Source organism: Eucalyptus grandis, chromosome 9, assembly GCF_016545825.1.
Source record: "Eucalyptus grandis isolate ANBG69807.140 chromosome 9, ASM1654582v1, whole genome shotgun sequence".
In the NCBI taxonomy this organism is placed as follows: Eukaryota; Viridiplantae; Streptophyta; class Magnoliopsida; order Myrtales; family Myrtaceae; genus Eucalyptus; species Eucalyptus grandis.
Genome location: NC_052620.1, coordinates 42,935,305 through 42,940,328, shown reverse-complemented (window position 1 = coordinate 42,940,328; position 5,024 = coordinate 42,935,305). Strand labels below are relative to the sequence as shown.

At 40.2% G+C, this 5,024-nt stretch overlaps 1 non-coding gene across 1 annotated transcript; it reads right to left on the bottom strand.

The window, feature by feature from the left end:
• Nucleotides 1-1,153: 1,153 nt before the first annotated feature.
• On the bottom strand, nt 1,154-1,747 carry LOC104429444. Its single transcript, XR_005546289.1, has 3 exons — nt 1,662-1,747; nt 1,395-1,459; nt 1,154-1,218 (listed from the first exon to the last, which is right to left on the bottom strand). It is a non-coding gene; the product is annotated as an uncharacterized LOC104429444 (transcript).
• Between the last annotated feature and the right edge of the window lie 3,277 nt (nt 1,748-5,024).

Here is a 5,024-nt window from a genome sequence, read left to right as displayed (position 1 = left end):
CTTAGAGGATATTTGTTGATCATATTTTAGAAAGATTTAGTATACAATATTGTAAATAAAAAATTACTCCTCTCATTAAGGATGATGAATTGAATTTGTCACAATGTCCTCATTCAGACATTGAGAAAGCTCAACTAAAGGATGTAACTTGTGTTGATGCACTTGAAAGTATCATATATGCTCAAATTTGCACTAGACCAAACATGTGACAGGATTTTTAGACAAATATTAGTTAAATTCAGGACACAATCATTGGGTTATTGCCAAAAAGTTTTTGAGGTACTTAAAAAGGATAAAAGACTATATGCTGATTTATAGACATGTTCAAGTCTTGCAACTAATAGGATATTTGGATGCAAACTTTGTTGGCTATTAAGATTAGGGGTGGCGGTTCCCGGTTCCTTACGAGGTTCCGCTTGGAACCAGAACCTACCTCGGGTACGAGGTTCCTCATTTTGGGAACACGGAACCTACCCGTGAGAATCAAGAACTGGAATCTACCCCGTCACAGGGTTGGGGGTCGGTTCAGGTTCCAACAAGTTCCAACGGGTTCTTTTTTTTTTTCATTTTTAGTTTTAAAAATGCTTCTATTGGAACTTACCGAATGATTAATTAGCCAAGCTATATTCCCTTTATTTGTGGCATCGATTACAAGTTCTTCACGATCTTGAAGAGCTGCACAATGTCTCAAAGCATGTTTAGAAGACAAAGCGACAGATAATGCAGATCATGATTTCAATGCTAATCAATGAACTTTGATGAGCCAAAGAGACAAAGCTTTGGGAGGGAAAATCATGAAGAAACACACTTCCTAAACTCCACTCTTTATGGTAATGAAAAAACGAAAAACATTTGAGAATATAAATCGCTGTACTTGTCTCTTTTTATCATGTCCTCCATTTCCAAGAATAAATGAAAAGTACAATGACAAATACAGCATTTCCGTCCAACTAAAGCATAACATGCAAATAATGAGGTAGTTTTCAGGAGAAGGTACCATTTCTCCTTCCTGAATATTTCTTGGAGCAAAGGGTCCCCATCCATGTATACTAGATTTACCGAAACATATTCGATGCTTTTCTGTCTCTGAAACAGTAATTTAATATTAGCCATTATGAAAGACACATCAAGCAAAATGCGATGATAAAATTGGAGGAGCAAACGTACTTGTTAATGACCATGACATAGTTATAATCAACCTCTTGGCTGTCGAACCTTCTGCATAATCATCCAAGTAAAATCATATTTTTCCAGGACAAGGCAGCATGCACCATATAGTTTTTAGTCAATGGATCATAGTTGTTAAATCTTCTAGGCAATAGACTTAACAAAACAGCTGGACATGAGATTGAAGCAGAGAATTAAAACATGTAGACAAGGGGAACCAATCTAACCTATGATCGGCGCAATATATCAACTTCTTTGTTATTTGACTCCCGCTCTTCTCCAGGCAGTGTAACTGAAAACAAAGATATAGAATCAGTGTAAACTTACATGAGTATCTATCTAACATATCCTTCCTTGAAATCCAACGCCAAAGAAAATAGAAAGAAAGCAAGAGCGAGCGTCAGAATAGATTAAAAAATCCAGCTCAAGAAATTCTACCAATGTTAGTTCTGATAAAAGTCATGAAAATATTATATATCTATATAAGGAATTACTTCCATGCTGTGTCCTGCTCTTGCAGCACACATAACTTGAAAATAAGTAGGACATCTGCTGCATTGAGTGCGGGAACCATGAGTCTCCCTTACATATTACACAACTACGCACCACAAGCAAAGAAAAGCATTTGAAAAGAAGCACCGAGCATCTAGAAGTTAATGGCAAATAAACTAAGCAGTAGACAACAAACAAAATCAACATCAAACTCAAATACTCAACTGAACGGTAAGCTGCTATAAAGCTATTATGAAATCAGGTTCTCCTCTATTGCTAAATGCTTTTATCATTCCCACAATAAGTACAATCCACCACATCAAAGAAACAACAATCTTCAAAACTGTAAATCTAAATAAGTATGGATTACCTTCAAAAAGAAGTTGGAGGAATTCTAAGTACTCCGGTGGCTGGTTCCATTTTCTCATGATTGAAAGCCAACTTCAGGGCAAAACCACGCGCATGTGACATGAACCCGGAGCGGCTCGATATCCGTTGGCTTCAAAGCACCCCTAGAGACCAGCATTTAAGCCAGTCAAAATAATTTCAAGCAAGAAAATACTAACTCACACAACACCAAGACATAGATTTAGAGCAAAAGTCAGACAACTGTGATAATGAATTTCATATGATACGGCTTCCTCAAAATCCCAATAGTAATATTTCTAAAAAATCAAAAGTGATATATCTAATATTGTCACCATGAACGTCAAATAATTTAAAAGTATAAGAAACAACATATGAGAACAAAAGCACCTCCTCCCATGAAAACACCTCGGAACCCTAGCTTGGTGCGGCGCGGTGCACAACGCTTCGCGTTGTACCTGAACGATTTCGGCGACAAAAATTAGGCCACAAAAAAATAAAATAAAATAAGAAGACAGCTTTTTTTGGACAAAACGTGAAGGAATTGGATATGAACTGATGGTGTTGTCGGTCCGCATGCGAATCCAGTGAGGGATGGGCCTGTTCGCCTCATCTTCTTCACCAGCTTCTTCTTGATCGCGACGGCGAGCACGCGGCGACGGTGGCGCGACGGCGACGAGGGCACGAGTCTCACAGCACCAATGGCGGCATGAACGGCACACCGAAGACGGCGGCAGCCGCGGCTCAACCCACGGCCAAGGGGAAGAACTCGGTTCGGGTGGAGGTGGTGACGGTTCGGAGCAACGATGGCCGGACGGCTTAGCAAGCGGCAGCAAGAGATGGTGATGGTGGCTTAGGGACGGGGCGGCGGTGCCTCACGGTGGTGCGGACGGCAAGACAGCTCGTCGGGCTCAACGGTGAGATGGCTTGTTGGACGAGCAGTGGGTGGTGGGGGGTTCGGTGGCCAAGAGGTGGTGGTGAGTAGGGCGTGGGGCGGCGGTGTGGTGGTGGGTGAAGCAGCAACCGGCGAGAGGAAGGAAGAAGAAGAAGAAGAGGGGGGGTTCGGCCGAGAGAGGGGAAAGAGAAAGAGAGAGAGAGAGAGAGAGAGAGGAAAAGAAAAAGTGGGGGCAGGAAGTGACGTGAGGAGGAAAAAGTGGAGAAAAAGAGAGAGAAAAAGAAAGGGAAAGGGGGAAAGTTGAATAGAAGGGCGGGGGAGGGGGGGAATCGCGTGGAAGGAATTAGGGTTTTTATTTTTTTAACTTTGCGCCGGTTCCGGTTCCTCAGTTCCGGTTCCTGGGAACCGGAACCGGGAACTGTCCCCTTAGAACCCGGGAACCGAACCGGAACCTCCTCCGGTTCGGTTCCGGTTCCCGGTTCTACCCGGAACCACGCTCACCCTAATTAAGATGACATGAAGTCAACAATGTAATACACCTTTATGTTAGCAAGAGGTACAGTAAATAGAAATCTATATCATTCTCTGCCATGTAGGTGGAGTTTGTAGCATACTTTTCGGTTGTTATTCAAATTATTTGGCTTCGGAACCTTATTGAGGAGTTGATCGTATTTAATTTTGGATAGATCCATACGGTTATATTGAGACAATAACTCTGTAATTTTGTTTATTAACAAGAGAGATCTTAAGGGGTCTAAACATATGGTGGTCAAGTTTTTTTATCATAAATAAGTGATACAAAATAATGATATTACAATAGAGCATATTTCCATAAATGATATGGTTGCAGATTCACTAAGTAAATACCTTCGTCATTGTGTTTTTGAACATGTCATTAATATTGGCTTAGGAACATCATGAAATACTGTTGTTTAGTGGGAGTTGTTTCGTTTTTTACTTTAATAAAGTTTACATCGGTATTTATTATCTTTAGTAACATTATGATTTATATATATATATAGTGATTCTGAATACATTGTTATTAAGTTAAATACATATATCTATTGGAAATCTCAATGTATGGTGTAGACCTTTAGTAAAGACTATGGCATACGGTTATTAGCATTTAACATATGTCTTGTTACACATAAAAAAAAAAAGGTTAATCATTAGAACAAAACATATGAGGGTTCATCGCAATAATAAAGATATTTTTTTAGTGGCACGGGTTTTTGTGATAGTTAAAGCAAGAGAATGGTAATTGATAAAGAGGATGACATATAAAGTATTACTCTCTATAAGAGATGTTATCCATTTGCCATATTACCATATTGAATTCATATCAATATTGTTAAAAACACTTGTGATCATGGAAGGCTTTGTGTATATACATGCAATTATTGCCATAATTCGATATTTGAGACTTTATGGAATATGATTGATTATTAAAAATTATATCTAGATCAAAGTGTGCATACATAATACAATTTTGATTAATATAGTTCAAGTGGGTGAAAATAAGAATTTTCCTAATATGAGTTACATTAATTGATATTGCAATGTACCGTTTTACAAGATTAATCTATAAGGTGAGATATAAAGTTTCTTAATTAATCTAATATAAGGTTGACTAGTATAAGCTGAATTGAGCTCGATTTGTAATAAGAGGACATGCCTAGAAATTTTATAAATAATGCTCAAATTTCTCCTCTAACTCTAATACACATAATTATCCTCACAAAGTGTACACCTTTTAGCCCGTCGCTCCTACCGATTGAATGGTCCGGTGAAGTGTTCGGATCGCGGCGACGTGGGCGGTCGCCGCCGATGACGTCGCGAGAAGTCCACCAACCTTATCATTTAGAGGAAGGAGAAGTCGTAACAAGGTTTCCGTAGGTGAACTGCGGAAGGATCATTGTCGAATCCCCGCCCAGCAGAATGACCAGAGAACCGGTGAACCAACTCAATGGGGACGGGCGGCTCAGCCCGACGTCCTCTCGACGTCGAGGATCGGGCTCGAGCACCTCAGGCGCTCGGCCTTGTCCTCGGCGGCACGAACCCGGCGCGGAATGCGCCAAGGAACTTTAACAAGAGTGCGTGCTCC